The sequence below is a fragment of the Schistocerca nitens genome, chromosome 8, assembly GCF_023898315.1.
Source record: "Schistocerca nitens isolate TAMUIC-IGC-003100 chromosome 8, iqSchNite1.1, whole genome shotgun sequence".
NCBI classification, from domain to species: Eukaryota; Metazoa; Arthropoda; class Insecta; order Orthoptera; family Acrididae; genus Schistocerca; species Schistocerca nitens.
The window spans coordinates 58,863,051-58,872,921 of NC_064621.1; the positions used below are offsets into that span (position 1 = coordinate 58,863,051).

The window sequence follows — 9,871 nt, forward strand, 5'->3', positions numbered from 1 at the left end:
TCAATACGACTGACCAATTCATCATATTTTTCAGTCAGTGCTTTTACCTGATCATCGTTTTTAGTATCACAAGCATTAATTTGTTTTTGTATTTTACGTGTGGTTTTGTTCAGTTTCTTAACGTCTGCTTTGATGGCATCGGGATCCTGTATTAGTTCCAACTTTTCAAGTCTGTTGGTCACTGTCTGAAAGTCTAATGTGTGTGTGTCTGTTTTTGTTTTAAGATCGGAGATTTCATCATGCAATTCGGTGTTCAACTGTTAGAATTCGTCTGATACTGTAGCAATATTGTTGTCTACGTATGTTTTTGCATTCGTAAACAATTAACGCTTATCTTCCTGTCTCTGTGCAGTAATTGTTTCCATGACTTGTTGCTTTACTTTATTCTGTTCCTGCATAAATTTACGGTAACACGTTTCACTGTTTTGCAGGTGGTGATTAAAACGTTCGTCAATTTGGTTGTTCTGTTGGTCAAATTTCGCGTCTATTTTCTCATCCAGCGTGCGTGAAAGTTCTGCTGACATTAATTTAAACTCGTCGCGTAACTCTGTTGCGTTTTCAGAGCATTGTTTAGGACAACACTAATTTCATCTCTAAGTAATTTGGATGAGCCTGCATGTGTATTACTTAATTCTTGTGCCACAGATCTAATTTCTTCACTACTGTTCCTAGCACAAGCCTTAATTTCCTCACGTAATTGTTCTTTAGTATCATGACATTGCGCGGCAACAGCTGTAATCTGTTCACTAAGTTGTTTGAAATTTTTGTCTTGTTCTTTCTTCGACTGTTTGGAATTGTTGTCTATTTTTTCATTAAGTTGCAGCAATAATGCCATAACTTGATCCATGCTAAAAGTAGTGACTCTATTTTCTATGCTGTGTGTTGGTGTATCTGCATTTGTCACTTTTTGTGTAACCATTTGGTCATTCTCTGATTCTTGAGAAGGTTCGCCAATTGGATATGCACTGTTGGTCACTACACCGGAATCAAATAAATCTGACGTATTCTGACTACATTGTTCATCTTCGTGAGAAAAATTTATCTGTTCACTATTCAAATTTTGCAAACCGGGTGTGTCAAACTGCGCAGCGTTCATTGTATCGGAACGTGCCACGTCATCAATTGTTAAATTTACTGTGGACATAATTGAATTTGTTTGCCCATCATTAGGATTTAACTCAATACTACTGATCGGCAGGCACTGATTATCTGTAATTTGGGGATTATCATTATTACACTGAGTGTCGCAAGTATTATCGGTCAAATTATTCAAGTCGGCTATTTCACTCATTGTACATCGCGATGTACTGTTAACAGTTTTTCGCGGCATTTTTCACAAATCAAAATTAAGCGCAAAATGAAACAAAGTCAAAGCAAAAATGGAACAAATACAATTACAACCAAGAGCAATAAATTGCTGATGATCTGTGAAAGAAAGAGTGACAAATTAGTAAATGCGTTGCGCCAGATGCAAACTACATTTAAGTAAATAAGAGCAGATATATGACTACTTCTCAGAGATTCACAAAGAAATACGATCTTGGCAGGGTCGCCAAGTGTAACCTCCCCACAAAAATTAAGATAAATAATATGAATATGATTCTAATTAAGTGTAACTTCCACACAAAATTCTTTCTCATTTGTAACCTCCCTACAAAATTCTTTCTCATTAACCTCCACACAAAATTCTTTCTGATTTAATCTAAGCTCAAAATTCATTCACATTTAGCGTAACCTCCAAACAGAAAAATTCCTAAACCTCTCAACAGTAAAAATTATAATTATGTCGTTCACATTCAGTATAACATCCCAATAAAAAAAAAAAATTCAGTAACCTGGTAATAAAACAATGTAACTAACCTCTCACTTAAATTGTCGCTCACTTATGACTTTTCAATAATTCACTGTCAATTTAACCTGGTAAATTTTGGACGACAGCAGTGCTGCGTCATGGCCCTGAAAGATCATTCTGAATAAAAAAGGAAAAATTCTTACCTCAATGAAGTCGCCGGATATATCTGCTCTTACAATAAATTTTTCCGGCACAGCTCTGTGCAATGCTGGCCGACCTATCTGTCATTTATGAAAGGAAGCAACTGATTTTTCTATTGCAATAATCGGGATGGTCATGGATGGGAGAAATTAGTAAATTCTTTAAATTGAAATGAATGGTTGTTAAAAGTTACTTTTTATGAGGAAGATTATTATTACGAGAGTTTTAAAACATTTACATGCGACTTGAGATAACATTACTACATATGCGCGAGGCTGCTTTTTACCTTATACAATAATACTCAGGCTCCGGCATCGCTGCTCTGCGACCGGGCCAGCCAACACGATACACCATACCAGACCAGAGCAGACTCCAGACTAGCAACAACTTACTGCTACAGCTACACAGTTCCTATTGCAGTCAACACTGCTCTCTGGTCAAAGACCTTGCATATCGCAGGCAGCGCATAAGCAATACATCGAAATTACATCTGCTCGGACCTCTTACAACGTCCTAGCGCCTCGTAGCGAGTCCCACGACCAACTCCCCGACCGCAAATACCCGCCACCATATCACAACAGGGGCAAAGATCGTAGTACAGCCGGGTAATCGATAGTTTTCCAAAGGGCTGGTGTGCCAGAAAAGGCTCACCGCAGCTCACCTATACAGCTTGGGACAACCGGGAAATGATATAACAATTCTGAAAGACATACATATTCTAAGAACAATAAAATGTTGAAGAAACTACCACCAAGGAGAGTGAAACAATGTCAACCGAAAGTTGCTAATAGGTGGATGAAATTCAGCATCAGAAATCCAGAGTATTGAATACGACACATCTAAAAAAATTCAGGAAGTAATACACTGAAGAGCCATAGAAAGTAGTACACCTGCCTAATATCGTGTAGGGCCCCCGGAAGCACGCACAAGTGCCGGCACAGAACGTGGCATAGACTCGTCTGAAGAAGTGCTGGAGGGAATTGACACCATGAATCCTGCAGGGCTGTTCATAAATGCCTAAGAGTAGGACGGGGTGAAGATCTCTTCTGAACAGCACGTAGCAAGGCATCCTAGATATGCTCAGTAATGAATGGTGGGCTCCATGTGGTTCCCAAGTCGTGCAGCGACCGTAAACCATAAAATTTCCAAATATGCAGCAACCAGTCGCAAAATCATGTTTCATTCATTCACTTTTGCAAATCGATTTCAACTGATTAACAGCTATCATCGGTGCTTTCAACCAATATGTTCCCTGAGTAGTAATACTGTCTTAAGCAGAGGTCAAACATAAGCTTTATGTTTGACCTCTGGTTAAGACAGTATTCGAGTTGCAAAAGTCAATAAATAAAACATGATTTCGCGACTGGTTGCTGCATATTTGGTAATTTTATGCTCAATAATGTTCATGTCTGCGGAGTCTGGTGGCCAGCGGAAGTATTTAAACTCAGAAGACAGTTCCTGGAGATACTCTGTAGCAATTCTGGACGTTTGGGGTGCCGCATTGTCCTGTTGGAATTGGCCATGCACAATGGACATGAATGTATGCAGGTTTATCAGACAGGATGCTTACGAACGTGTCACCTGTCAGAGTCGTATGTAGACGTATCGGGGGTGCCGTATTAGTCCAACTGCACGTACCCCCAAACAATTACAGAGTTCCCACCAGCTTCGACAGTCCTCTGCCGACATGCACGGTCCATGGATTCATGAGGTTGTCTCCATACCCGTACACGTCCATCCGCTCGATGCAATTGGAAACGAGACTCATCCGAACATGCCAGATGTTTCCAGTCATCAACAGTCCAATGTCGGTGTTGACGGGCCCAGGCGAGGCGTAAAGCTTTGTGTCGTGCATTCATCGAAGGTACACGAGTGGGCCTTCGGCTCCGAAAGCCCATGTCGATGATGTTACGTTGATACTTGTTGATGGCCCAGCATTGAAATCTGCAGCCATTTGTGGAAGGGTTGCATTTCTGTCACGTTGAACGATTCTCTTCAGTCGCCGTTGGTCCCGTTCTTGCAGGATCTTTTTTCCGGTAGCAGCAATGTCGGAGATTTGATATTTTACCGGATTCCTGATATTCAAGGTACACTTGTGAAATGATCGCACGGGAAACTCCCCACTTCATCGTTACGTCGCGGAGATGCTGTGTCTCATCGCTCCAGCGCCGACTATAACACCATGTTCAAACTCGCTTAATCTAGATAATCTGCCATTGTAGCAACAGTAAGCGATCTAACAACTGCGCCAGACACTTGTTCTCTTATATAGGCGTTACCGACCGCAGCGCCGTATTCTGCGTGTTTACATATCTCTGTATTTGAATATGCATGCCTATACGAGTTTCTTCGGCGTTCCAGTGTAAAAATATTTTCCTTTGGTAGAATTGGAATTAGTTCACCGTTAACAACTTTTTAGCATTCTTATAGAAGGAAATAAAGCTAAACGAACATCCTAGGATTCACTTCGTGCAGCCATCCTTGTCTGGTCGGCAACGATTTATTAATAGCTGCTTCTGATGCACAGCTATTACTCTGAGAACGAAAAATAGCGGATGTGATCGTTCTGCAGAGTGTATCGACTAAGATGAAGTAACGGTCATACGAAATGCAGAGCAGTTTATAAGCAAACATAATCTGGACAGATGCACCATGTATGAAATAAGGATTACCGAGAAGTTAATATGGTTGGCTCTGTGGTGCGAATGTCTTCTGCAGTTGGGGTCCTGATAGTTCAGACAATTGCCCTGGTCTCACAGAAGGCTGATATTCACAGCCGATATATGTGGCTTCGTGGCCCCTCGTATATGTGTTCCCAGCATCTCGTGTACTTATCATATGAAATTTCATCGCTATGGTTGACACAGTAGATTCATTGAATTTTTTTCATCTACATAACGGAATCGCAGGATGCAGTGTGTGTGTGTGTGTGTGTGTGTGTGTGTGTGTGTGTTGTGGGCTGGTGGACCATCGGAAACAGTGTTGACAGGTAATAATTACTTTTACTGAATTCAATACATTACGCAGTGAAGCAACTACGACTATCTTTGTTATCCCTGGCCAATGCAGGATTCCACCCCGGTTGCTGAGCCAGCACCCTGCGTTGCTGATCAGGTGCTTGGTAGGCCAGCAACCTTTAGAGGCATGGCCGTTGATGTCAGCAGCGAAGTACACTCCTGGAAATTGAAATAAGAACACCGTGAATTCATTGTCCCAGGAAGGGGAAACTTTATTGACACATTCCTGGGGTCAGATACATCACATGATCACACTGACAGAACCACAGGCACATAGACACAGGCAACAGAGCATGCACAATGTCGGCACTAGTACAGTATATATCCACCTTTCGCAGCAATGCAGGCTGCTATTCTCCCATGGAGACGATCGTAGAGATGCTGGATGTAGTCCTGTGGAACGGCTTGCCATGCCATTTCCACCTGGCGCCTCAGTTGGACCAGCGTTCGTGCTGGACGTGCAGACCGCGTGAGACGACGCTTCATCCAGTCCCAAACATGCTCAATGGGGGACAGATCCGGAGATCTTGCTGGCCAGGGTAGTTGACTTACACCTTCTAGAGCACGTTGGGTGGCACGGGATACATGCGGACGTGCATTGTCCTGTTGCAACAGCAAGTTCCCTTGCCGGTCTAGGAATGGTAGAACGATGGGTTCGATGACGGTTTGGATGTACCGTGCACTATTCAGTGTCCCCTCGACGATCACCAGTGGTGTACGGCCAGTGTAGGAGATCGCTCCCCACACCATGATGCCGGGTGTTGGCCCTGTGTGCCTCGGTCGTATGCAGTCCTGATTGTGGCGCTCACCTGCACGGCGCCAAACACGCATACGACCATCATTGGCACCAAGGCAGAAGCGACTCTCATCGCTGAAGACGACACGTCTCCATTCGTCCCTCCATTCACGCCTGTCGCGACACCACTGGAGGCGGGCTGCACGATGTTGGGGCGTGAGCGGAAGACGGCCTAACGGTGTGCGGGACCGTAGCCCAGCTTCATGGAGACGGTTGCGAATGGTCCTCGCCGATACCCCAGGAGCAACAGTGTCCCTAATTTGCTGGGAAGTGGCGGTGCGGTCCCCTACGGCACTGCGTAGGATCCTACGGTCTTGGCGTGCATCGGTGCGTCGCTGCGGTCCGGTCCCAGGTCGACGGGCACGTGCACCTTCCGCCGACCACTGGCGACAACATCGATGTACTGTGGAGACCTCACGCCCCACGTGTTGAGCAATTCGGCGGTACATCCACCCGGCCTCCCGCATGCCCACTATACGCCCTCGCTCAAAGTCCGTCAACTGCACATACGGTTCACGTCCACGCTGTCGCGGCATGCTACCAGTGTTAAAGACTGCGATGGAGCTCCGTATGCAACGGCAAACTGGCTGACACTGACGGCGGCGGTGCACAAATACTGCGCAGCTAGCGCCATTCGACGGCCAACACCGCGGTTCCTGGTGTGTCCGCTGTGCCGTGCGTGTGATCATTGCTTGTACAGCCCTCTCGCAGTGTCCGGAGAAAGTATGGTGGGTCTGACACACCGGTGTCAATGTGTTCTTTTTTCCATTTCCAGGAGTGTATTTTCCTCCACACTGTGGAGGCCGCACTACTCCTCGCTCCGCTCACACCACCACGGCGGTACACGAAGATGGCTGTGCATGGGGAACGACTCGTTGCCCTGTGGCAAGAGTCGGACGACAGCTGGTGCGGCGGCGCCTAATCCCACTAGGAATTCATCGTTGGTGGCTGGAATCACGGACGACAAATTGACAGTCCCTGAAGGGCTTAGTGCCGGTAGCAGCCGTAGCCCGGGTCTCGAACCCGTGGCTCCCGCTGGCAATACCTAGTCGTCCCGCTGTCTGGCATAGCCCTGGTGTCGTAGTGGTGCTTCTGCTCTCTGACGAAGAGGATTGATTAAAAGCTGAACTCCTGCCGAACAGGCCATGAAGGCCCAACGCTACCGACCGGCCGCCGTGTCATCCTCAGCCCATAGGGGTCACTGGATGCGGATATGGAGGGGCACGTGGTCAGCACACCGCTCTCCCGGCCGTATCTCACTTTCCGAGACAAGAGCCGCTACTTCTCAATCAAGTAGCTCCTCAGTTTGCCTCAAAGTGCTGAGTGCACCCCGCTGGCCAACAGCGCTTGGCAGATCGGATGGTCGCCCATCCAAGTGCTAGCCCAGCCCGACAGCGCTTAACTTCGGTGATATGACGGGAACCGGTGTTACCACTGTGGGAAGGCCGTTGGAAAGAGGATTCCTTGCCTGAAAATTCAGTCTTATTTATATCGCTCTGGCATGCAATTGTTTCACTAAAACCCAGCACCTAGTCGCATCGCTCGCAGTTGCTGCTGTGCGGTACAATTTACTGTTGCGCTCGGCTATCCTGCTTTCGCGATACCTTTGAGTGTCTATTTTGTGACACAGTCACCAAACAGGTGGCTACCGACTCACGGCTGTTAATCACACGGTTCCTTCCACACTACTTATTGCTTTTGCTAAATACTTGTAATTTTTGCTCAAAGACTGGTTAGCGGCACTACACTGCCCCTCCAAGAAGAAGACCCTATGTTCTGAGTATTGCTCCAGCCCAATTCTGTATTCTAATTACTTCTATCCTTCATCTGTGAAACAATTACATGGTACTAAATTGGTTACTCCTAATAACTATATAAATTACTATATTAATTTCCAACTCGGTAAATCTATCTTTCACAATTTGCGACATGGTTCCGATTTGAACAGTGATCCAGAAAGTGTAGAAATGTTCAAATGCGTGTGAAATCTTATGGGACTTAACAGCTAAGGTTATCAGTCCCTAAGCTTACACACTATTTAACTTAAATTATCCCTCGAACCTCCACCGGCACCAGCCGCACAGTCCATGACTGCAACGCCCAGACCGCGCGGCTAATCCCGCGCGGCCAGAAAGAGTAGAATAGATTTCTTTATTTCCGTATGTGATCACAAAATGTTATGTCCTCGGACTACCGGTTTCGATCAACAATGACCATCTTCAGATTTGCAGCAAAACATGGAAAAATACAGATAGAACTAGCGGATTGTCTACAGCTTAAAACAATAAAATAGGCCATAATCACAAGTATTACTGACATAAATGTGAAAATTATATGCTTTAGATACGACGAGGCATGCCTGTTTTAAAAAGATGTCCTTATATAATGGAGCCATGTTGGAATCGTCGCTAGATAAACACAAAATCAGCTCAGCATCGTCATACACAAATGAACTATCGAATCTACTAGAGTTATTTTGTTAACAGCACTACGAAGTGCCGCACAGCAGCCAGAAAATGCTTCTGTCGCTCGCCAGATGTCGCTACTGTAGGCTACACATATTCTACAATCATATAATTGTGCGATATACAATAAAAAAATACACACTGGGTAAAATTCTGCCGTAGACTTGCCAGGTGTATAAGTCATTACAGTAACAAAACTCAATAAATTAAAACACTGCCAAAGTTAGATTGTTAAAATCAAATAGTTAAGCCACAATAATTCTGATACGCTGTTGTGGCGAATTTGAGATAAAAATATAACGACATATTTGAAGACAAGAGCGCGGAGTCCACAGAACAATATAAAAATGATAAGACAAGTACGGAAAGAAGCCAATGAGTGAAAAGAAACTGAAGCAAGTAATGAGCGCTCTCGCTTGGCGTAACCGCCAAACTGCAGCATAGGCGAGAAGTGGTCAGATAAATTTAACCTCCTGAGGGCCCCTGGTACCCTGCGACACGCCGTTCCAAGAAAAGAATGATAAAACACGGTACCAGTCAAGCAACAGTATCTAGTAATGAAATAAATTACATAAACACAGAGAGGACAAGAAAACACGAAAGTAATACGTTCAGTGTTAGAAAACGAATTAAATATGTATACTAGGTAAAGACAAAGGATATATATATATATATATATATATATATATATATATATATATATATATTACGTTTTCGTTTGTGTCCGTTAGGGGCAGGGCTAGCGCGGCCATCTTGGTGTCATGGCATTCCGCCGCTCAGTCGGCATCCTGCCGTGCTAGTGAGAGGTTCGTGCTGTACTCCGTTGAGTTACTGTGGCAGTTTGAAATGTCAGCGTTCATTGAAAATGCCGCGAAGTGTGAAGTGCGTGCTGTAATAAGGTTTCTGACTGCAAAAAACTGTACACCGATAGAATCTATCGGCAGCTTTGTGAAGTGTATGGGGACAACATAATCACTGAAGGTGGAGTGCGTCAATGGGTCATAAAATTTAAAAATGGCCGAACTAACGTTCACGACGAAGTGGAAGACCCAGCATAGTGACTGCCGAACTTGTCGAAAAAGTCTATGCCGCGGTCCGTGAAAACCGTAATTTCACAATAACGGAACTCTCTATGAGTTTTCCACAAATTTCACGGAGTTTGTTGCACGAAATCATTAGCGAAAAGCTTGGTTACCGCAAGTTTTGTGCAAGATGGATACCAAAAATCTTGACAGAGATTCACAAAAATCAGCGAATGGCTGCAGCGTTAACTTTTTTGGACGCTTACGAGGAAGATGGCGGCTCACTACTCGATCGCATCGTTACTGGTGACGAAACAAGGGTTAAGCATGTAAACTGCAAGACAAAATTGCAGTCAATGCAGTGGGGGCAAACAAATTCCCCCCCAAAAACCCAAGAAATGCATGCAGACACTGTCGGCAAGGAAGGTGATGGCGACTGTCTTTTGGGACAGAAAAGGTGTGATTTTTGTGGCTTTCCTGGAAAGAGGCACTACAATAAACTCTCAAAGGTATTGCCAAACTCTGCACAACCTCAGAAGAGCAATACAAAACAAGCGCAGGGGAAAGTTGGGCTCAAA

The 9,871-nt window shown here is 44.7% G+C and overlaps 1 pseudogene; it reads right to left on the reverse strand.

Annotated features, from left to right (window-relative positions):
• Positions 1-7,141: 7,141 nt before the first annotated feature.
• On the reverse strand, positions 7,142-7,259 carry LOC126199901 (5S ribosomal RNA; annotated as a pseudogene).
• Between the last annotated feature and the right edge of the window lie 2,612 nt (positions 7,260-9,871).